This window comes from Marmota monax, unplaced genomic scaffold (genome assembly GCF_021218885.2).
Source record: "Marmota monax isolate L192 unplaced genomic scaffold, Marmota_monax_Labrador192_F-V1.1 WCK01_AAM20220418_F8-fsc00334, whole genome shotgun sequence".
NCBI classification, from domain to species: domain Eukaryota; kingdom Metazoa; phylum Chordata; class Mammalia; order Rodentia; family Sciuridae; genus Marmota; species Marmota monax.
This window is the reverse complement of record NW_026692252.1, coordinates 677,341-702,816: the sequence shown is the minus strand read 5'-3', so window position 1 is coordinate 702,816 and position 25,476 is coordinate 677,341. Positions and strand designations below refer to the sequence as shown.

Sequence of the window (25,476 nt, the reverse complement as noted above, 5' to 3'; positions counted from 1 at the left end):
ACTCTACCACTGAGCTAAAACCACAGCCCCATAAATAAACATGATTTCTTATTTAACTTTATCTAGATCTGATTTACTTTGGTCTCTTCATCTTTATTATATTGTATTTACAGCTGATTTTTTTCTTGCAATATCTATTTATTTTAGTAAACTTGGTCATTATTTGATTTGTTCATCGAAGTTAGATGGCTTGTTCTGAAAAAAAAACATTTATATACAAAACAGTGAATATGTCTTCACCTTTTCAAGGTACTAGTTACTGTTACTAGATGTAGAATTAAGTCCCATCAAGTCCTGCTAACTGGTCTTAAGACAAGTGCATTTGTGAGTCTCTTGTACTTAAAACTGATGGAAACTTCAATTTATGGCCCTGGCTTATAGACTGGAAGGCTCCTTGACACAGAGGAAGGACATGTCAAGATCTTAGGGCAGTGGCTATGGTGCTGAGCCACTGTCTTCTTTCTCCTGTTCTTTGTCCCATCTCTGCTTCAGGCACACCATTTAGAAGCAGGTCCAAGGTGCTGTCACCCTTCTGCTGGCCAGCATGATCCTTCTCATCAATAGAGGTGGCAACTTTGAGCTTCTGATCAGACCACACTCACCAGCCTGGGCCCAGGACTTATCGATATTTATTTTCAGTGATACCAATTTGCTGAACATTCCACTTGTGATGAATAACATAAGGTAAATAAAAAATCCACATGGCACCCTTAGTAGATCTCCTGTGCTTGAGAACATAGACTCTGCTTTCCAAGGAATGTTTGTGCCACCTTCTATAACCTAGAGGATGTGGCATCCTGACAGGTCTTTGTTCTGTCTCCTCTCCTTATTTCCCTCTCTCAGGGCACCTGGTATAGTTCAGAAATCCATGTTGGACTCCATGTGCAGTGGGAACAATGCCCTTTGGAGAGAACATATCCTTAAGCATTCTCATATTCCCTGATGCTGTTCCCAGTTCTGTAGGGGCCTCCCAGGCTTCCTGTGCAGATTGCAGGGATTTCAATTCTGGAACATAGGCCAATAAGGGTCAGGTACAGGCACTGGAGACTTGGTTCTGTGTAAGACTTTGGGCCCTCCAGTTCTTATACACAGGAGCCCTAGCCAGGAACGCAGATAGCAGCTGACTGTGCAGCCTCAGTACATTGTCTTTGTCCTATTTTTTTTCTTTGTTCTAATCAGTTACACATGACAACAGAATGCTCTTCTATTCATTGTACACAATGGAACACAATTTTTCCACTTCTCTGGTTGTACACAAAGTAGGATCACACCATTCATGCAATCATACATTTATCTAGGGTAATGAAGTACATCTCATTCCACCATCTTTCCTACTCCCAAGCCCCCTTCCCTCTCCTCCTTCTCCTTTGCCCAATCCAAAGTTCCTCTACTCATCCTATGCCCCCACATTATGGATTAGTATCCACTTATCAGAGAGAACTTTCAGCCTTTTGTTTGTTTGTTTGTTTGTTTTGGATGAGCTTACTTCATTTAGCATAATATTCTCCAACACTATCCATCTACAAATGCCATAATTTTACTTTCTTTTAATGCTTAGTAATATTCCATTGTGTATATGTACCAAAGTTCCTTTATCCATTCATCTATTGAAGGGTATATAAGTTGCTTTCATAGTTTGGCTATTGTGAAGTATATTTGTATAAACACTGATGTGGTGCAGGTGATGGAACCCAGGGCCTCACACATGTCAGGCAAGCACCCTACTGCAGAGCCACTCCTGACCCAAAGTGCCTTCTGAGCACATGTCCTCTGGTTTTCAGAGCATCATATCAGGAATTGACTCTCAGTTCACCTCACCGCACTGCAGATCCAAGAGTGAGATGTCCTCCATCGTGGTGCAGAACAATATGAGCCTTCCCAAGGGTGCTTGAAACAGTGTCCCCTTCAGCTGAAGAATCAGGGACTATGTGGAAGAGCTCTTGGTCCAGGCCCAGTACATCACAAATAAAAAAACATGAGCCCTGTTCAAGATGGGTCCAATGCAGCCTGGTGAAGCAGCCTTTACCCACAAAGATACTGCCTGTCCATCAGTGGGCAGACAGCAGTTAGCACCTGGTAAATTCTGGGCTCGTAGTTTTCACACTTTGCTGTGAATAAGCTCAAATCATGTCCTGCCTTCATTTTGAAATTTCTGCTGAAGGAGTGATACTCTCCAGTAGGTCAGAAGCCTTTAAGTTACACCATGAAGGGAGCTTATGAGGTGATTTCTGGTGTCACACTGGCCAGCAGGCTGGTGAACTGGATCATATTCCAGCAGGGACAGAGATTGCTATCTGCTGCAAGTTGACCATACACATCCTGAGGCTCACACACATGAAACATCCCCTTTAAGTCATCTTTCACATACATGTGAAATCATCTTTTCAACATTTACCTAGAGAACCAGTATGTTCAAAGTAAACTTCCTTTCCTGGGTCTACATTCTGCCACTTGTCCTAAACCAAAGTGAAGCAGTCTGTCTCCTGCTGAGAGGGTGTTTCTTTACCTGGGACTATGCCCTGCCTGGCCCTGCTTGTCCAGCAAATTATGCAGCTAGGAGCCAACTCCCCATCTGCTGGTAGGTAAATCTCTCTGGTTGGCATAGTCTCTGACCCCAGCCCTAAAGAGCAGCCCACTCAGTCCTGATTCCCTGGGAACCCAGGGATATCTATCTATCTATCTATATCTATATATATATCTATATCTATATCTATCTATATCTATATCTATATATATCTATATATCTATATCTATATATATCTATATATCTATATCTATATCTATATATATATATATATATATATGTATATCTATATCTATCTCTCTCTCTCTCTCTCTCTCTCTCTCTCTCTCTATATATATATATATATATATATATATATATATATATATATATATATATATATATATATATTATAGCACAAGTATAGCACAAAACTCAGGCCACCTTAGAAGTTTTTTCCTTTTGAGTGAGTGTGGCTTTTGTGACCTAAATTGAATGTTGATCCTGTCTTCCTTTCTGTGTCCCCTGGTATATACATCCACCATTCTCTATTCCCATAAGGTAGCCAATGGCATTTTGTCCCCAAGTCACCCTAGGGTGCTGCACCAGACTGTGGCTCCTTCCAAAGAAGTGAGTTTCTCTCAGCTGTGGCTTCACAGGTCTCAAGCCACTCTGGCTTTCACCTCACAGAATGGTCATAGAAGTTAATGCTCATCTTCCAGCACACTCCCCTGGGCATTTTTCTTGCCCAGCTCCCTGGAGATCAGCAGCATGAGCTTGTTCAGTGCTACTTGAGGGAATTCCTGCTCTTGACCATGAAAGTGTCCACCTGCGATGAGCTGAAATTAGGTATCCAATCAAGGTCAAAGGTGAAATTGCACAGTATGGACTGGGGATAAACATGCGAACTCAGGTTCCAAGAGCTGGTGCTGATTGGGGGGAATAGAAGGAGCCTACAAAATGCAAGGCTGAGAACATCCTCCAAGCTGCTAAGAACACAGGTCCAATACACTTTACTTCCCAAGGCCTCCTTGAATCGGACAGTTCTACTATCTTGAAATGTTCTCCATGCTCCTTGTAGCAACCTCTAAATTGTTGAGTTTCTCTTGACAACATTAAAGTAAATATGTAACTGACCTCTTAAGGTAAGAATAATAAGTGAAATTCAGTGGCAAGGTTGATATTTTTTGTTTCTGGAGCTGGGAAAAAAGCCAAGAGTCTCAGGCACCCTAGGCTAGTATTGTCAATAGAGCTGCAGCCCAGCCCAAGATGGAAACTCAGATACTTAGTAGTCAAACACAGCACAGAAAAAGAAGGTGACAAATGTGTGAGAACATATTCTGGCCAGCATAATGGAAGGTTAGAGAAGTGTTTTTAGGAAAAGAGCAGAAATTACCCTGAGTTTGAAAGTGGGTAAAAATTATAAGCCAGCTACACAGGGCATAATTGTGTGGGCATCTAGAAAACTTTGCTTATATGCTCAGCCCCTCAGTAAGTCATGAGAATGTAAATAGTCTTCAGATGCCACTTTTATCTGCTCATCTGGCAAAACCAAGTTTTCAAAAAGAAGGGTAGGCCTATAGGCCTCCTGAGCAAGTGTTGAGCAGTGGTCACATGGCAGGGTGGTTGAAAAGCCTGCCCCCCATAGCTGCTGACTATACTGTGAGTTCTGAGCAGATGTTCACAGCAAGGCTTTCCAGCTTTGTTTCTGATCACAAAGAATTAGAAACAATTTAAGTGTCCAAATAAATGAAGAAGGGACAAAGTATGACAATTTTAAAATGGTTGTTTGCAACTATTGAAAACAATATTTTTATAGATAATGAGTGATAAAAGAATATTCATAATCTAATCTTGAGTGAAAAAAAATCAGGAACACAGTGATCCTCATTTGAGGATGATTCTGAGGAAAGGCATGGCTAGGAAAATATCTAGAGGCTCTACTGAAAAGCAGTTGGGAGATATGAAGTCTAATTTGTATTTTTTTTGTGTGTGGTTTTTGAATAGTTCTGAATTCCCACAGGAAAAAAAATCTCTTTATGATTCAAAAATACATACTGAAAATGCTTGAAAACCCCCATTTCTGCAGATGGCCCTGAGGTCCTGTGTCTGACCTCTGAGCAGCCTCAGGGAAGTCTGAGGATGGGCTCTGCTTGCCATGAGTGCACCTGGCCTATCAGCATTTCAGGACCAGCTGTACAACTTCTCCAGAATCCTGACCATCCACCTGCAGTTTCTGCAGATCCTCATTGAAGCTGTACAGAAGCATGACATGGCTGGCAGTGAGATGGTACAGCCCCTCAGGAGGCCCAGGCCCTGACCTGCCATCAGAGGAAAGACCCTTCAGTGGGATGGGAGCCAGCATAGCCCAGAAGTATTGGGAATAGCTGGCTAGCGCTTCCTATATCTCAAGACCCCAAGGAGCAGGTTACAAGCCTGGAATACAAGGACACAATGCCTCTGTCAGGACCTCTGGCCTAAGGGAGCCATAGCCAATGAAGAGGGTGGGTGGAAGGGCAGAGAACCTATGGGGTCATGTGATCACCCTCCTCTTCACAGACATTAGATGTGTTCACTGCAATGATCTGTGCTGAAATGCTAACAAGAGACACCCTGAAGCCAAGTCACCAGTCCTGGCTGCAGCTGGTTAAGAAGCAGTCAATACTGCTGGAGCTTGTATGCTCAGATGGGTACTTGCAAGATAGCAGGAGCACAGTCAGAGCTGTCACTGCAGAGGTCATGTGAGACTCAGAGCCTGGCTCTCCCTTGCATGCTCGGCTTGTGCTCATCAGTGGACTATGGGTCATGGTACACCTGGCAGTAGGACAAACAGGTGCTCCTGACATGGGAGGGGCTCTTTGTGCACTCACTCTGCACTTGATGAAGTGCCAGGCATCTCATTAGATGCAGGAGAAAGAGGAAAACCACATGCAGGGTGGTGCCCCAGGGCCACCAAAATGCAGGCAGCACCTTGAGAATCACTATGGTGGTAGGGAGCCACTAGAAAGAATGGGGGTGGTCAGAGAAAGCAGACTTTCAGGGTTGGGGAGTGTCCCAACCTATGCTTGGCTATGAGAGTCAAGAGGGACTTGCTGTGTGCAAGATTGTGACAGTGGGCACAGTGGCAGAGCACATGTTCTTGGGGACCAAGAGCCAGATTCTTGAGCTGTGCCATCTGGTGACCAAGTACATCTTCTCACTAGACATGGTAAGCACTGGGGTGCAGAATTCAGGAATCCACTCCACCCTCATCTGCAGGTCAGTGCTGGGCTTTCACAGAGTCACACAAGGGAATGTGGCTTATTGGACAGCCATAGCATGGATAAGCTCAGTTGTTTTAGAGTTGGCACTCCCTGATTACTAAGTCAGGGCATGTCACTTAGGGATAGTAATGACTGTACACAACAGGACTTCTGCAGGGAACTTGCTTATGGATGCTTTTCAAGGGCTGGAGAAGTGGGCTCCATCCACATCCAGGATGACCTAGAACAGGCCAGCAGCCTAGCCCTCAGAGGCAAAGTCACCTCCATCCTAGGCAGGATGGTAGTGATGCAGGAGAGTGCCATTAAAGCTGGGAACTTCAAAATACATGCTGTAGCGGGACTACAGGAAAAGAAAACAACTGAGCCTCTGCCCTCAACACTAGATAAAGCTGATGACAATGCTACTAATCCCCTCAGAGAAATCCACCATCTCTGTGGCCAGGCTGTCCAGCATAAATAGCCACTAAGCACAACACCATTTCCACCTATTTCACCCTGTGATCTTGGGCTAGGGTGACTATCACATAAGCACATCCCATGGGTAGAAGGCCATTGGCCTTCAAAGTGCCCACTGTCAGGGTATCTGAGAAAGGCCACTGTAGACAGATGTGCAGATTTTGAAAGGCATTCAAGCACACCAGGCAAAGATTTGCATAGATACCAGATGCCAGTGTATCCAGATTTTTACTAGAATATCAGAGGCCTTATGCAGGATGGTCTATACAGGCCAGGGCTTGCTCACAGCTCCCAGGTGCCTGGTACCCACACTGCTTCTCACTTGACCTTACGTCCTCTTCAACAACCACCTTCCAGCTACTTGTCTTCAAAGTCTATCCCTGCTGTCACAGCCTAGGGAGCAAAAGAAGGGGGTGGCAGTGCCAGAGATATACGCCAGGGCCTCATGCATGCTAGGCTAGCACTCTGTCTTTGAGCCTCACCTCAGCCCCTGCACACAATATATTTAAGAATACATCCCAAGCTGGTGGCACATGCCTGTAATCCCAGTAGCTTGAGAGGCTGAAGCAGAAGGATTGCAAATGTAAAATCAGCCTCAGCAACAGCAAAGCACTGAGCAACTAAGTGAGACCCTGTCTCTAAATAAAATACAAAATAGGGCTGGGGATGAGGTTTAGTGGTTGAGTGCCTCTGAGTTCTGTTCCCAGTACAAAAAAAAAAAAAAAAGAACATAGCACCAACACACACACACAAACACACACACACACACACACACACACACACACACACACACTCCAGCTCATATTTCATTGAACTAAACTAAGTCCCTTGGCCTCATCTAGTTTAAAAACAGTGGAAAAAACTTTCACAGAGTGTGCATATGTGCCATGGAACTTAGAGGGGTTTTGTTGTTGTTGTTTTAGAAAAATGAAAAAGAAGTTTTTTGCTTTGCTAGGAAAGGAGAAACACAAGGGATTCTGTCCCAGAGGCTGTGATTCCCCTATCAAGGGGGAACAGAGGGTTTTTTAAAGAGGCAATTCAGGGCAAACCTATTTTCCCAGAGATTAGGAAGGAGAGATTAGGGAGATCAGGGAGGAGAGGAAAACAGATCTGCTTTAGAGCAGCAAAGCTATGTTCAAAGCATGGAGTGAACTTCTGTTACAGAGGTTCTTTAAGGAAAAGTAGAAAAAAATGGTGGAAAGGAGTATGTGTCTGTCCCTGTGGTCACAGGTATCCTGAACCACTTTCCCACATGGCCTTGACACAGTTCTCTCCAAGTCTTTCCTGTCCCATTCAGGACCCTCAGATCTCTGGGGATACACTGGCCACTCAGCCAGGTCCAGTGTGGTCTCCAGTGGTCAAGTAGCTTGCTAGCTGAGAGATGGGTTTCTGGCCCTGCAAGCTGACATGGGCATATTTGTAGGTGGTGGGAGACTTTTTCCCCAATGTAATGACCTCAAAAACTTCTCAGGATTCTGGTTCATTTCCTTTTAATAAGATCTCTATGCAAGTAACCACAGCCACAGATGCTACCAGTTATTTCCCAGGCTTGAAGCCTGTGCTGTACACTGGTCTCTATTCTGTGCTCCCCTTCGAGCTCCAGGGATGCCCCAGGGCCATTCATTAGCTATATGATGCCTGGGAAGGTTTGCTGCTGTACATTGATCTTGCTGCTATTTTCCTGTGGTTGGGAACTTAAGTGCAACTTCAGGGGATGCTAGGGCCCTCAAGTCTTACCTCCTGCAGGCTACCACTTCAGAGCTGCCTTCTACAGTTAGCCTACACTCCCTGGATATTGGTAAAAGATGAACACAGTCAGATCATGTGGGTATTCAAGTCTTCTTGTCAGGTCTGACAGGAGGATTAGACATGGCAACCAGAAGTGTTAAGCAGGTAGGGAATCTACAGAGAAATATGCTAGGCGGCCAATTCTCATGGCTCATATCTGTCATGCATGTTTTTCCACAGGTCACAGGGAACTGGCTTTCACTTCTGTCTTAACTCTAATTTCCCCAAACAGTACCCCACCACTGGGCCACTGCTGCATTTTTAATAGTGTGCTAAAATATACATAACACAAAATGCACTGTATAACCACTTTTAAATGTGTAGTTGTCAGCATCAAACACTGAGTGTAGTGCCACCCACCACCAGATCCTGCTTCAGAGTGTACTCACCTTCCCCACCTAACACAGACTCCCCAGCCATTCTGGAGACCCCCACTCTACTTCTATCTATCACTCTGACTGCCACAGGCACCTCACATAAGTGGAATTGTTCAGCATTTGTCTTTGTTTTCTGGCTTGTGTAGATTTGACCAACATAAACAAAAAGTCTTTGCAGTTCTTAATAAGTTTCAAGTCTGTAATAGGGCCTGAGATCAATATATTTGAGAATAGCTTGTCTGCAATATGGAATTTCACATTCCTCCAAGACTGTGCAAACATATTTTTAATGAAAAGTGTTAAATCTATATACCTACATATGTTTGTATTATACCTTTATAAACACAGAGAAATATATGGGCAGATGGTTGATTAATAGATGTTCTTTTGTGTAGGGTGATTCTGCCATACTGACATTACCAGAAATAATATTTCTCTTTCCACAGCTTCCATGCAGTAAAAGATTACATCCAGGCCTACTTGTCCCTGTTAGAGAAGAAGGCGTTCATTATTAAAGATAAGACCAAACTCTACATGATCTTCATCAACTGACTAGAAGTAAGCTGGGTGCCTCTTTGTTGCTTTCTTCTGCCACCCATCTGAACCATAAGGTTTAGGCAGTGGCAAAGTTTCTGAAAACTGAGAGAATGCAGCTTCATTCAGTAAAATTAACAGATGTTTCTTTTCCATGTCGAAAAAGAAAGAAGTTTTAAAGACATTGCTTTGCCCTTATATGTCACACACACATTCGCGAGCCAATTGGTGATATTTGCCTCTCACTGCCTTTGGCAGTTGGTAGAGCCAGATGGCTCATAGGCCACATTCTTGCTGGCTAAATTACAAAATCATTTCCCTGTGTAGTCATGGTACAAGATCCTTTGGGCTGTGCTATTGCTCTGCAGAATATGCCACTGGGGACCATGCTGAGGCTCATTGAAAGGCCAGTCACAATCCAGGGATTTTTGGACCCTGAGAGAGCTTCCTATAGTCTAGATAGGAAAGCCATATAACCCATGACTTTATGTGAGTTGTGCTGTTGCCTTGAGTAAATAATGTTCTAAAACTAGTTTTTGAAGTTTTTTTTTAAAATGTGCTCTTGCCAAAATAGAAAAAAAAGTAAAAATCCAAGACAATAGATAAATATAAAACACTATCCCTCCTGCTACCAAGTTATCCCTGGTGTGTGTCTGGAATGTAATCTCTGTCTGCTGTGTAAAGCCAAATTCAGACACTTTTCATTGGTGGCATGTGTTCAGTTAGCTCCAGGAATATGTCAAGTAATTTAGCTGATGACATGACTCGAGGCTTCTGGTGAGGTGTTGAGGATGTGAGCTGTGTGTTCTGTTGGTCAGGACCATAGAGGAGGGTAGCAACTTCCCTTCCCACATATGTCATTTGGTGGAAACTCATTGACTAACATGTGCTCTGTTGTTCTTTGAATATTTTGTCCCAATATTCATTCATATTCTGTAAGAGAGGTGACTCTTGGTGTTTGGGGAGCTCAAAATGTGTGTTCCCATCAGGAAGGCCTGGAGAAAATGTCTCATTCATCTGAGAGACAGAAGTACATTCTGAGGGCTGCTCAGCATGTTCCAACTGAGTATCTAAATGGCACTTTAGAAATGATTCTTTATTGCAGGTCTTTCTGTGCATTGTAGGATATTTAGCAGCATGCCTGGCATCAGCTCACTGGGTGCCAGAAGCAGCATCCCCTAGCCCAGTGTGATGTCTGAGAATGTCTGCAGGCACTCCCCAAGTCTCCTGGGATGCCATGGTGCTGGTGGCTGGGAGCTCCACCTCACTCTCTGTCCCTGCAATAGGGCTCTCAGCCACAGAGACCCTCAGCTGGATCACTAGCCAGAGAGGAATGTGGGCTGGATACCAGAGGACTGGAGACAACAGGAAAGAGTCATGGGTGATGAGCCCTGAGGGATGAGCAGATGCAGCTTATCTGGAACACCAGGGCATTTCCTATACTGCTCATAACACCTGCATTTGCTGAGCAATATGCTGCTGGACTAAAGTGAATTGCTCCATAAAGTGAACAGAAGACAGGGATGGAGCCCTGATGTGACTTCACCTTCAGTTCCTTTATATGTTGTGGCACAATGCTTGTTTGTGATCTACAAATATCCTCCTGTGGAGATAGATTTATTTATCTATCTATCTATCTATCTATCTATCTATCTATCTATCTATTTATTTGTTTGTTTGTTTATATATGTAATGGAGATTGACCTTTGGGGTTTTAACCACTGAGCAACATTCCCAGACAATTTTTGTATTTTATTTAGAGACAGAGTCTCGCTAAGTTGCTTACGGTCTTACTAAGTTGCTGAGGCTGGATTTGAAATTGTGATCCTCTTGCCTGCCTCAGTCTCCCAAGGCACTGGGATTACAGGTGTGTACCATTGCACACATCCTCCTGCACACACACACACACACACACACACACACATATATATATATTATCTCGTACAAAGTGTATGCTATATAATACTCACTTATCATATTTTTTTAGGAAATAGCAACAAGGAAAAATGCTGCTATTCAGTATAAATGCAATTATTTCTGAATAGTTTTGATCCACACTTGGTTGAATCCACAGGTACAGAACTTCAGATACAGAAGGTCTACTGAACCAGATTCAAAAACCAGTTAAGAAGCTGACCTCTAGTTAGGCATAGTATATGCCTATGATCCCAGTTACTTGGGAGGCAGGATGATGGAAATTTTGTAGCCAGACTGCAAAACTTTGTGAGACCCTGTCTCAAAGTAAAAATAGAAAATTCTTGGGGGCTTATTTCAGAAGTAGGGCACTTCCTTAGCACATGTAAGGCCCCAGCTCAATTCCCAGAACTGAAAAAAAAAGTAAACAGAAATAAAAATCTGATCTCATAGTCCCATTCTTGATGCTGAGATGAGTGTGGCTTCCAGTGCTCCCTTAATGTGACAGGTAGGATCTTCTACTGTCACCATATATCTGGGTCTTCTGTTACAAAGCTTAAAATAGTCTAGGCTGTTATTTCCACAAACCATCAATGTCCCTGAATCTCAAAAATTTTTGCCAGATTGTATATCTCAGTTTTTGATTTGGCAAAATTGAGAATAATGTGGACAACCTTTACGTGGATGCAAAAATGCTCCAAACTCATTGTCCTGAGGGAAGTGTTGGCCTCCACCCTGATACCCTGAACTAATTGCCATATTAGTGAGCTGTAACATTCAGATAATAAAGTCTACTTGGAGTTTATAGGTGTCCTTGGCCCACTGCAGCCACTTAACCCTGGGAATGTTGCAGGGTTTGGCCAGCCAGCAGGGTGGGTCTGAAGAGGAGGACTTGGGAACATGTGATCTAGGCTTGGAATAACCAGTACTTTTTGTGTTTTCTTTAAAACTAGAAACCTAGCTGGGTGTGGTAGTGCATACCTCTAATCCCACTGGCTTAAGAGGCTGAGGCAAGGGGATCACAAGTTCAAAGCCAGATTCAGCAACTTAGAGTGTCTCAAAAAAAAAAAAAAAATATATATATATATATATATATATATATATATATATATATATATATATATATAGAGAGAGAGAGAGAGAGAGAGAGGGGGGGGACTGGGAATGTGGCTCAGTGGTTGAACTCCTGGATTAAGTCCCTCATGCCAAAAACATACAAAAAAAAAAAAAATGGGAACCTAATCATTATGATGTGAGGCCCCTGGAGCTGAGGAGAAACAGACATATCCAGTCTTCACCCTGCATTCTCTCAACTTTTCCAGAGCTAGCACAGACAGAACCAAGACTTGCCATGTGCTGGGCCACCCACATGAGATGTTGTAGTGGTATCTGACCCAGAGCTGACCCTAGTCATCTTCATTCTCATCCGGCTACTCACTCATTTGCCTATGCTTTTGGGAGCCACCCAAAATCCCGAGGTATAAGATGCTACTGCTAGACTCTCTTATGTTACAATAGGAAGAACCTGCTGTGTTTACAATCATTCCTTTTTTCTACAACATCCCAGCCACCTCAGGATTTTACCTCATCCACAGGGTAATACAAAAGTTAAAGATCCTACATTTACCCCTTTGGACATATGATGAAATGGGGGAACTACTCCTCAGATTATGAAAATCCTCTTTGTTTTTAAAATTTTTAAAATCTGTTTTACCTGATATTAAAACAGCAATTACACATTTATTATAGTATGACATCTTAACACATGTATACAATGTGTAACAATCAGATCATAAAGTCTACTATGAGTATACAACTCTGTCCTTGCCCACACCTGGGCATGGGGCGGCAGTGGGACCCTATCACCTGTGCCCTTGTGGTGACTTCAGGAGGTGCAGGGAAGCATTCCCTGCTGCACCCAGATGATATCAGAGCCAGCAGTCTCTGGCTCCACTCACCTGCCTCCCTTCTTCTGCTGCCTGCATTATGCTGAGAGCACCCAGACCTCACCTAGAAATCACCCTTTCCCCCATGCTGCTGCTCCACTCCCATAGCCTCTCACTGTATCCTCTACACACAGACCCCAGTGCACATCTTGTTTTCTTTCCCCCACAGGCTGTTTTATAAATATCATCAAGTCTCCAGTGGGCCACCCAAAAGGATTCCTGCAGCAGCACATCTGGAGAGACTTGGAGCAGTTAACAAAGACACTGGGAAAGAGTGCCAATGAGACCACCCATGTGGTCCACCTTATGCTGTGCTGCCTTCTCAAATAGCAGCACCCATTCCCTGCCAGAGTAAGCAAGAGATGAGGGCTGGGCATGACTGCCAAGAGACCAGGCTCCCTTAGCTCCTGGTGAATGGCATGAGATGAGTGGGAGTGAGCACTCTACTCTCCTTATAGGGGCTCAAGGGGATGCTGTGCTCCTCCACACACCACCTGCCTGGCTGGGGCCTGCAGCACTGATACCTGGTGCTTGTGCATCCAGCATTAACCTTGTGCCCTGGGAGCACATGGCTCCCCAGGAGGTGACATGTGTCCTACTTCTGCTTTCCAGAGATGTCACACTTGTACCCTAACCTGATGTGTGTATGTCCACAATTTTTTACATAAACAAAGGAGGCTACAAAACACTGTCTGCCTAGCTAACTCTTCTACTCTAAATATTTAAATTCATGCCAAAAGCAAAGGTCTATGAGGAGACTCTGTAAGTGGTTATCTGAGTGGCATTAGGAGGAATTTCAGTTTCTTTTTGCTTACCTGCAAAAATCTATTAAAACAACCATGGTAGAACAATGTTATTTAAAAGCATACAGATATTAGCAGTAGCAATAAATTGTCAGTTACCACCACCAGAGAATCTGTTTCTCTTCAGGTGTGTCTTCATCAGAAAACAGCATTAGCATGTACTTCCAATCTTAACACTGATTTTGCTGAACACCTCTTGTTCTGGTGTGGTTTCAACAGCATCTGGACCCAGGAACCCTAAACTGTTGCCAGCTCCCCAGGACAACTTCTGCCTACAGGTTTGGGGGCAGCAGTGAGGTAACTCTTGGTAGCTGTCAGCATCTCTGTGCCCCTAGGCTTTTCAGTTTGTGTCCTATCTTTAGCCATTTGTTTAAGAATACCTTCAAGAACAGTTGTGGTCTGGAGGGTTGTCAGTTAATACAGTATCTTCACAAAGTCAGAAGGCTGGTGTTGTGAGTATCTGGTTAACTTAGGAACTTATCACCCCCAAAAAAGGACTATCTCTATTAACATTATTCAGTTTTTACTGTATAGAGACTGCTGTTTTTTTTTTCCCTTGGGTAACAGACACATTTTGAATTTCTTTGTAGGGCATTTAAATTACAATGCAAGATTGTCAACCATAGGACAGAGAAACAATTGGGGAAAACATGTCAAAGCTCTTCTTCTACCTGAACTGGAGGTAAGTGGTGAGTGGTGGTTGCTCCTTAGCCCTCTGTCCAGGAGAGGGTCCCACTCATCTCTGAGCACTGTTGGCCCACTGTCCTCAGGAGGGATGTCAGAGGCCCCATCTGGAGAAAGCCCTCCTTCTCCTATTCTCAGGTGTCCCTCTTGCACTGGTTATAAGTCAGGTAAAGATCATCAGGAATTCTCACAGGGAAGGTGCCAGCTTGCTCTCCACTGCTTTTTACAGTGGGATGTGAAACTAAGAGGCAAAAACCCTCCAGAAATACATTGGCAATCTCTCTTGATTCATTACTTCTCTGCTGAGAACATCACAGAGCCGACTATCCACAGCATGACAGGGAAGTTAGGAAGTGAAAGGACAGTGAACTAAATGCCCCTGAGTCTTGCTCTGTTTGGGGAGGCAAAAAAATAAATAAAAAAAAAAACAACTATCAACAAGGAACTCTCTAATCACAGTGATAAATAGTGAAAGCAAGCATCCAGTGTGTGCAGGCAGATTCCTAAGGAGCCACCATGGGGCCATGTGCTGCCCAGTTGGTTGTAGCAGTATCTCACTTGCAAAATGCATTATCGTTTCTTTATCCAGCATCTAAATATGATCATGCTGACTGTGAGCATGCTCATCAGCCAGGATGAGCACATCAGTTCCAACCCTGTGGTGAAAATCTTATATGATGACCCAGCAAGCTTCTTGACCCAACTGCCCCGGAAAAGTATGGTTCATTGCTCAAAGATTTGAAGCTACAGGAAGAAGATCACAGTTGAGTACCTCCAGCACATTGTGTAGCAGAAGAAAAGCAATTAGATAGTGCCCATGCTCTGGGAATTCTTGCAGACGGTGTGTCTGCTTCATGGGCTGTCCCCTTTTCCTAGTAGACTTCCCCTGAGGAGGACTTAGAGACTCTGTGTTTGGGTTCAAAATCATCATTCTTAGAGGCAGAACCCTAACTAGCCCCATCAGCACTGTGATTCGAATGCAAGGCCTGTAGTATGTGTCTTAGGGACAGCACAGAGGTCTTAAGACACATCTGCTGAAGTCCTAGGAATAACAAGCACATGAGTGAGGTTAGCTGTGATGTATAAGGAACTTGAAGGCAAGGACAGATCACACTTGTCACTCAGATGTGATGCCTTATCTTCATCCTCAGAAGCTGAGCAGGTAGTCACCAGCAAGTGCCTGCTGAACAATCAAGAATGCACACCAAAACCAAACCAGAGCCCTCCCTGTGCCCTGCAGGCTGGAGGCAGTGTGCTTCATGATGGGACAACAGGATGTGGAGTCACACCTGCCAGGCCCAGAAACCATCTCCAGCTTTTATCCACTTGAGCTCCCCTGGGCCACAGTAGAGGTTCTCACCACCTCTCTCATGGACCAGTGTGACAGCTGGCAGGGAGCAAAATAATTTGGAAATGTCTAGTGCTCACACTAGAAAGAACTTCATGTTAGTGTTATGATCTCTTATCAATACATGGTTTCATTTGACTGAGGATTCTGTATCCTGGCCTTTCGGAACAAAACCCCAAATCACACCAGCTACCACTGCATTAGGCCTTGGTCTTTCCTTTAAGCAGCCTCGTACCAAACAGTGGGCCCAAGAGTCAATTTTTTAAATTTTTTTTCCCAAATTATTTATTTTTATTAATTCATTAGTTGTACACATAATGGGAATCAGTGTGAAATTTCCATGTATTCATGGATCTGGCTTGCACTGATCTGGCTTGTTTTACTTAACATAAAATCCTCTAGTTTTATCTGTTTTGCTGAAAATTTCAGGAGCTCACTTTTTTATAGTTGAATCATATTCTATTTTGTATGGAAACCACATCTTCTTTACTCATTCTTCTGCTGATGAGCTTCTAGGCTGATTCCCTGTTTATTGTGAATGGTGCCACATAAACATGGGCCTGCAGTACCTCTTTGATATGCTGATTTACTTTGGAGTGGGGTAGTTAGATCACATGGTAGATTTTCTTAGTTTGAGAAACTTTCATACTATTCTCCATTGTGAAGTATTAATTTACATTTCTATCAGCAATATATTATATTTTCTTTTTCTCTTCATCTTTATTATTTTATGTTTGGGTTCATCTTTTGGTTGCAGAGGACTAGTGGCAATTAAACCCTTCTTGGGCTTGCTAGGCAAGCAATACTATACTACTGAACTATAGCACCCATCCCCTGCCTTTTTTTTTTAACACAAGGTCTCACTAAGTTGCCTAGACTAGCCTGCAACTTGCTGAGGCTGGCCTTGAACTTGTGATCCTCCTGCTTAAATCTCTTGAGTGGCTGGGATTACACACCTATATTATTATTATTATTATTATTATTATTATTATTATTATTATTATTATTATTATTAAGAGCAATTCTAACTGTGGGGGCATGAAATCTCATTGTAGTTTTTATTTGCATTTCCTTGATGGCTATTGACATTTAGCATTTTTTTCATATATTTGCTAACCACTTATATTTCTTTTTTTGAAAAGTGTCTATTCAGATCACTTGCTCATTTTTAAATTGAATATTTTGATATTTTTGTTGTTAAATTTTTTTAGTTATATATTCTGGATATTTACCTGCTGTCAGGTGAAGAGTTGGCAGCTATTTCTCCCATTCTGTAGGTTGTCTCTTTACTCTGTTGATTGTTTTCTTTGCTGTGCAGAAACTTTTTAGTTTGATATAATCCCATTTGTCATTTTGCTCTTACTTCCTGTGGTTTGGTGTCCTATCCAGAAAACCATTGCCTATGCCAATATCTTGGAGTGTTTTCCCTATTTTTCTGCTGATAGCTTCAGAAGTCTTACATCTGTGTCTTTGGTCATCTATAGTTGATTCTTGTGTAAACTGAGAGACGAGGCCTAGCTCAGTCCTTGAGGCAGCTTTTCATTGGAAGAGGGAAGGGACTTGGTTCTCCTCATCCAAATCCCTCATGTGTAGGGCATGTATAACATATTGAAGATATATGGAGATGGCTCCACTTGAGGAAATGGTGAGACTACCCCTTTCCCATTTGCAAGCTTCAGGGTATAATCATGTAAAACAACCCACTGACCAAATTAAACTACTCAGAAAGTCCCCAGCCTGCTCCAAGTCTATACAACCCATATTGTTTCTCAGTTAAATAGAGGAAATGTTACTCAACTGTCTTTTCTTCTCCAGCTGGCAGAACTGAGACTGGTGAAATCCTGCCTTAGATTTTGGCCCTGCAAGGGGATCTAGTGAAATGATTCCAGAATATTCCTGAAGATGAATACTGTTCCATCAGGAATTTTATTAGCAGTCACAGTTCAGGTATGATCGCTGTCTGCTCCAATAAAAGATGAAAACCATCCATATTTGGTGGTTCAAAAGGATCATTCAGGCTGGGTAATGAGGGTGGGGCTCAGGTCCTAAGGTAGAGAATGAGGCAAAGAATACCAAATCCCAGAGATGAGCCATTAGTCACTGCTGTGGCTGGAAAGCCCTCTTAATCTCCAGCTTCTCATACAGCTTCATACTTGAAACTCAGGCATGCTTCTGAGTGTGGGAAGGTGCAGGGTCAGGTTCTTGGGAGTACACCTTGTGGTTTGACACTGGTCAGGGTAGTGGTGGACAATGTTTTCATGGGGATCTTACCAAGTGTTTTGTTCAATAGATGAGCTAAGGCAGCTATTCCCAAAAGGATCACCATCTTCCTGTCCACATGGAATGTGCTGAGGTGATCACTGGAGACCAATAGTAAGTATTCTCCTCCACATGGCTCTGCCAGCACCCTGCTGTGTGTGTGTGACAGTGCAACCTGTTGATGGAGGTGCTGCATGAACCAACCACAAAAGTAACCATCAGTCATCTTTAATCTATAAATATGGAATCAGAAAGGAGTTGAGAGCACTGGAAACTTAATAACCAGGGCCCAGCTCTCCGAAGATGGCTGCATTTGGCTGCCCTCCTCCTTCCCTGCTTCCAGGCTATGACCCACATGCCTGGTCCAACATCCCTCTGCTTAGGAATGACCCTGTCTTCTAAAGGTGAAATCAAGTTACCTAAAGACTACTGCAACTCTGACTTGGATCTGGACACAGATTTTGAGGTCATCCTGCCAGTGTCAGGGCCTGGGTCTCTGCTCAACTGCATTAGTCAGCTATTTGATTAATATACACAATGAAATCATTCACACGATGGAGAAGTTCTCCAAGGAAACAATAGGTACTGCATAAACCTACCATCCCTTTTACCAAGCTGGGCTGCAGACTCCAGCCAGCAACAGCTCCTGTCCCCCAAACCCTCTCTCAGCCTTCCTCAAGAAAGCCTCATGTTTACAAATGGTTTTCACTTACTCACACTATGAAGGCAGAAGCAGGGCATATGCCTCAAAGCCCTAAGTCCCACACACATGCCCTGGACACCAACAACTGTATCTTGTGTCCCTCAGCTATTCCATGGATGTCTCAGAGGTCACTGACTTGCATGTTGCCAGTTACAAAGTGGAGCAGGACCTGACTCCACTTATGCTCTCCAACTGCCAGTATCAAGTGGAGCAAGGTGGGGAGACCTTAGAGAAATTTGACCTGGAAAAGCTCCAGCAGCAGATCAGCAACTGCTTCCTCCAGGGCAAGCCCTGGCCGACCCTCAAGGTAGGATGGGCCCTCAGCTAAAAATTTGCTTATATCAGTTATGAGCAGCCCTTATGAATTTCAGGGAGAACAGAAGTGACACCAGGGTCTTGTCTGATACCTCCTCCCTACTGGTGGTCTATAGTCCCTTCACCTTCTCTGGGCTGGGAGGTGTCCCCAGTTCTCTTCCACATCACCATCAACATCTGCACCTGTTGACCAGAGCAGCATCAAGTCCTAGTGAACTGAGTTTCCAATACATTTAATGGCACAAACAAGAAAACCCATCACATATGCTATCCCTTCAGTTGCATATGAAGTTCATACCCAGGAACCACCATGAAGATTTCCCCATACCCTAATCTTCTAACTGCCATGGCAATGGCTTTAATTCAGAACATGCAGCTGTTAGTTCTGCTGCCCAGTGCCAGCAGCACCACTTCATCTTAGTTTCCTGCTAGAATGCCACCCTGTAGGGAGCATCTGTGCAGGCACCCCTGGAAAGGAGAAGTCAGTCCACAGCATGTGAACAGTGTTATATGGCCTCTACCACACTTCACTGTCTGCACAGAGGCCCTGTCACCTGGCCCCAGCCCGACCTCCAGCTGTCTCCATCCCTTTCCTTCCTTACTGCATCAAAACCTGTGACCTGCCTTCTGACTCCCTGAGTACAGTAGCACTTCTACACTGTTCATTACCATGTCTTCACTCATCATTTCAGGTCCAATTAGGTGTTATACTAAGATGTATTTTTCCCTCATTGCTCACAATCAGGCTGTCAGTTGTTTGAGCCCAAGGCCATTTTTAATTCATCCTGAGAGTGGCAACCTTGTGCACAGTCTCTGCTCAGTGTTGCTGGATAGATCACAAATATGCATATTCCATTCCTGCTTCTTCAGTGCTCTTCTGCTCTTGTGGTCCTCAGATACACTATTCTACAAGGCCACTGTATCCAGGCTGAATTTCTTGTATTACTGTGTTCAAATGTGGGGGTGGAACAGAGACATCAGGAGACAACAAAGCTACATGTGTTGGCCAGGAATAAACTGTCTGGCTTAGTACTTCCACTGAGTCACTGCTGAAGAATATAAATACATATATCTGCATCAGATGGAAGCCTCCACTATGTTTTTTAATTTCAAATAACTTTTTTTTTCTTTCTCACCTTTGGGAATACCCATGCTGATATGCAGATGTGACAGAAACTTTGAACATCTTTTTATGGATATCAAGAACAAATGGCACATGGGATCATGATAAACCCTCATTTGCAGGGTTCCATCCACATACATAAGGACAGTCCAGTCTCATTCTGTTGTCTCCTGTGAGCACCAGGCTTTCTGGTTCCCTAAGGAGCTTAGGAAGCCCAAAGCTCAGAGAGGCAAGTGGGATGGCAGATCACCAAACTTTCTTGATGAGAACAGACCAAATCCTTGTTTGTTTGCTTTTTTCCTTAATGATGGTATCATGACCAGATACCAAGATCCAACAGCAGATCAGCAACTTCTTCAGGTACTACAGGTCAAGAACTCACTTCTGCTCCTTAGATTCTGCGGCCAACAGTTGAAGAGTCTCTTGTGCCTCTCTACATACACATAGGTTATGTGGAGGATTCAGTTAGCTTGGGCCCATTTCTGTGCAAAATCTGAAATGCTGCCACACTCTGCATAAGCTCAAGCACAAGCATCAGTTCTTACCATAGGTGCTGGATAGTTGGCCCTACCTGTGCTAGCAGCTCACAGGCTCTTATCAAGTAAGAAAAGCGATAGCTGACCCAAGCCTCACTCTTGTTTTTGGTTTCAGAGCACCCTCCACAACTTAGGTGCCATCAGTGGAGAGCTTCAGACATATAGTGATGCCTGTGAAGCCCTGTCTGTCACACAGGTCACTGTGGGCTTTCTAGGCACAACTGGTGGGGATCCAAATATGCATCTGAATGTGCTTGCCCAAGACATCTTGCGAATGGGCGTCCAAACAACTCCAGTTTTAAAGGTGGGTCTTGTGAGCTTTTCAAGGAGAACCAGGATCACCTCATCTCAGTTTCCTGCCAGAATGACACCATGCAGGAGCATGGTGCAGGCATCTGTGTAAAACCAGATTCCCTGTGGAAACCTCAGGAACCTCACCCCAAACCAGTCCACAGAACAGCAGTACACAATGGGGACAGGAAAGGCAGGGATGCTCAGTGCTGACCATCTAATGGAAAAGGATGCACAGGTGACTGAGTACACTGACCACCTGCTCACTGTGTGATACTCACAGATACAAGCTGCTGAAGGAGGGGGAGACTCTCAGATGTTTGCAAGATGAGGCAGGTAGACTTGTAAATGGAACAGAGATGGCCTCATGACAGGAATTGGAGAAAATTAGGGAGAAGTGAACTGGGATACCACTCAGAATACTTGGTGTGCACCAAGGGAGGGTGTGAGCCTTCTCCTCTCACTTGGGACTCTCTTCCTCTTCTAGGCCTTAAGCAGATGTCAGTTAAAACACGATAATGCCCTCTGGCAGTTCCTCTCTGCTTGTAATTCAGAAGAGCTACTGCGACTGAGAACTGAAGAAAGTGAGTCAGCCCTGCCTCTGCTCAGACTGAGGGAGCTGCATACTGGTCCCAGGGTTTGACATTGCACTTGTTTATCTACTTTATGATCCATTTTAGGAAATCAGTTGTAGGTACAAAGCAGACATCAGCCCAGAAATTGATAAGCTCCTCAGCACCTCCCTGTATTACACAAACTTGGATGCTTTCCTCATGAAGCTCCATGAAATGATGGTGTTGAAAGTAAGAATCACCCAGACCCAGGACATCTTCAACCCTGAATGGAGGTACTGTGTGCACACCTAAAATGTTTGGCATCTCCCTTGACATGAAGGTAGTTTCATTGTACTACTATTATCCATCACCAGAGCAACTGAGACTTATTTCTTTGGTTTTAATCTTTTGAGTACTTTTAAAAGATAAATATGAAATCATATATTCTCATTATAACAAGTAGACCTAACTGTGCCAAAGAGGTATGCATTTTAGATTAGGTAGAAAAAGCTACACCAATATGTGAAATCTAAAATATCCAAAATTATCTGAATTTTAAATTTTTTCAATCTAGTGGCAAAAAAGTGGTATCTTGTTTCCACCTGTGTTTCCCTACCTACTTATGTGGCTGGGCACATTTTTAAATTTATAACCATTTGTTTATCATCCTCTTGGTATCATCTTGGTAGCTTTTGGTTATTGGGCACAGCCGTTGATCATTTTTTTCTTAACTTTTAGTACCAGATATTGAACCCATGGGCACTTAACTATTGAGCTGCATACCCAGCTCTTTTTACGTTTTTCATTTGAGATAGGACCACACTATTTCTGAGGCTTGCTTCAACTGTGTAATCCTCCTGCCTCAGCTTCCTGAACTGCTGGAATTGCAGGCATATGCTACCATCCCCAACCGGTTCACCTCTCTCTTTTTAAAAATATTTCTTAGTTATACATGGGCACAATATCTTTATTTATTTATTCTTATGTGGGGCTAAGGATTGAACACAGGGCCTCAGGCATGCAAGGCAAGCACTATACCACTGAGCCACAACCCCAGCCCTTATCTCTTTTTTAATGATTTGTAAAAGGCTTATTCAGGAGCACTGTGAGTTCAAAACCATCCTCAGCAACTTAGCAAGGTCCTAAGAAACTCAGAAAGGCCCTATCTCAAAATAAAATATTAAAAGTGGGTGGAGATGGGGGCTGGGGTTGTAGCTCAGTGGTGGAGCCCTTGACTAACACATGTGGGGCATTGGGGTTGATCCTTAGCACCACATATAAATGAACAGAATAAAGGTATTGCATCCATTTACAACTAAAATATATATTTTTAAGTGGTGGGGGGGTACGGATGTGGCACAGTGGCTAAGCACCCATGGGTTCAATCCCCAGTACCCCCCCAAACAAAAGCCACAATGGGGACATACACTAAAGGCCTTCCTTATCATATCCCAGGGTGTTAAAACATCCCTATGTTTTCTCCTGCTGCTTTTATAGTTCTATCTTGCACATTTTTGTCAGTTCACTTTTATGTGTGGTATGAGGCAGTCATTTTACTTGATTGGTTTTCTGGATGGACAGTAAAGCTACATTGGCTGTTTCTACCCTCAGGCCATATGGCACACACCTGTGTACAGTAAAGTTCCCCTTCCTGGAGAATTTGCAACCTTTGGTTAGATAAACCATAAGAGGGAACATTTGCCTTTTCTGAATGGCAAAGCTTTGTTTGTGATGCAGCTGGACAGGCCCATCAGTGGAGTGCCTGAAATGGCCTATGTGAGCATCATCGAGGAAGCTCCATCATCCAGAAGCCATGAGCCTTGGACTCCAGGTCCAGCTCAGAAACATGTCAGCTGGCTGATCTTAAGCTGATCTTCAGTAATTCCAGTCTTAGTTAGCACCTCTGTCCTGTTAATGCCTGGAAAGAGTGAAAGCAAATAGGCTCTTGATGCTCTAAACACTCTCTCTTTTACCTGATTTTGCAGCCTGAGGGACATTCTGATGAGTTACATGGAAACTAAAGAGAGCAAAGTTATTCCAGAAGTGGAATCCCAGTTTCCAGAAGAGATACTGCTGTCCAGCAGTGTCTTTGTGTGGAAAGTGACAACTAAAGGGAAACAAAATGGCCAAGCAAAATAGAATTCTCCATTCTGCTTCTTGATGTGCTGCAGACACAGCTCCACTCCCCTCCACTGTGCCTCTGGGGAATTTGGAACAAAAGTGTTGGCACAGCACTGAATTCAAGACCAGAATTCAACGTGCCACCTGACAGCTTTATTGAGAGCCAAGCTTTTTCTGGAACACATGCAGATTCCTGAACTTTCATGTTATATTATGAATATTAAGTGGTGAGAATAGCAGTAACATAAAACTGGAACTCAACCACTATCCTATGCATTCTAGGAGCAACAGAAATTAAAAAGTTGTAATAGGGGTCACACTCAGCAGTGACCTGTGTTGGGCCAATAGCCTCTTCCTCATGCTTCCTCACACTGCCACACAGAGGCAGAATGCAGGGATGTTTTTCTTTTCTTTTTTTTTTTTTTGGTCCCTATTCTATTGTTCACACACAGAAGAGAATCTGGTTTTCTTCTCTCTCCCAGTACCTTAAATTCTGAGTACTGTGCTCATATTTCTTGAGTTCCAACATGTGAAAAAAGCACCACATTCTTTTTTTTCTTCTCACTACATGAATAAAGCCAGGTTGTCTGCACATTCCTTAAGGCCACAAGAACAAAAAGTGAACCCAGTCCCCATGGTAAGTCACTTCCAGATTCCAAAGTGTCAGAGCCAACAACTCTGTGAAGAGCATGGGACTCAGGGTTCTTGTGTCCCCATGAATAAAATGAAGTGGACTGACAGCCAAAGCACTTTCCATTTCTCATATCTTGAGATTCTAAATGAAAGTTTGTCAGTGTCAGCATGGATCAGAGGCAGGTTCTTGGCAATGCCATGGGGAGTTATTTGTTGTCAAGCATTGCAGTACATAAACATGCAGTTTTGCTGTGATCTTAGCTTCCTGGGTATGTGCATTCCTGGTCCTGAGCCTCAGAGTGAAGCTAAAACCAATGCTATTTCTGAAAAAGGAAAAAAAAATAACTTTCTTCAGTCTTGTTCTGCATTTTTCATTGTAAGTTTTGTCTCTTTTTGAACCCCACTTTGATGTCCCAAACCTCTGGATAAATTTCTGTTCCCCAGAGCTCAGGCTCCATTTGCAGTGAGATCAGGACAATAGCCATCCATACATTGGAGGTCCTGTCTGTCATGTACATTCCAGATAAGTTAGGGAACCAATCAGGCCTGTGTAATTTTGCCACACAACTGTGGCAAAAGGCACAGCTCAGTAGTATAGTGCTTGCCTCACAAGGTTCATTCCACAGCATTGCAAAAAAAAAAAAAAAAAAAAAAGTAAACTGGCACAGGCCATGTGCACACCTGCAAAGGCAGATGCAAAGGGAACACTGCACTCCATTTCCATGAATGGTTCTCACAGTGTCTGAGGAAAGAAGTGTAGTGACAGACCTCAGGTGGTAGCTTCTTTCACAGAACATGTGCTTGCATTTAGTGAGTTGTGGTGAACTTTCCAGACTATGCAGAGCTGAGTACCTTGCCCTTACATGCCTGAGAATGGGGGTGAAGCTACTCAGGACCAGCAGTGGCACTCAGACCCAATCTGTTCCTCACTGCCATACCTTCATATGTGGAATCAGGTGTCAAGTAAATCCTTGATGTGAAGACATTTTTGCTCCCTTTGGCCTGGGCATTTTTTTCCTCACTGATATGAGTTGTTTTTAATTCAGAATTTTTATTTTGTATGCTTTGCTTTCAAAACCTTAATGTTGTATCTAGCATGATTTATACAAAAATACACGAGGCTAATACAGGTAAATTTCATTACACTTGAAATGCTGTTTAGATAAGCTTGAGTTCTGCTGCTAAAGGATCCCTCTCTTTGGGGGCCATACTACTGTGAAAGGCATGTAGGCTTCAGCTAGGCTTTGGGAATTGTTATGGGTTTTTGTAGAAATGTCCTTGCAGAAATATTTGTGAAGTGAACAGTTCAGGAGTGAAGAGCACAC

At 43.5% G+C, this 25,476-nt stretch overlaps 1 pseudogene; it reads left to right on the top strand.

The window, feature by feature from the left end:
• LOC124086180 (E3 ubiquitin-protein ligase RNF213-like) overlaps positions 1–25,476 on the top strand; it is a 79,921-nt pseudogene that overhangs the window by 38,767 nt on the left and 15,678 nt on the right.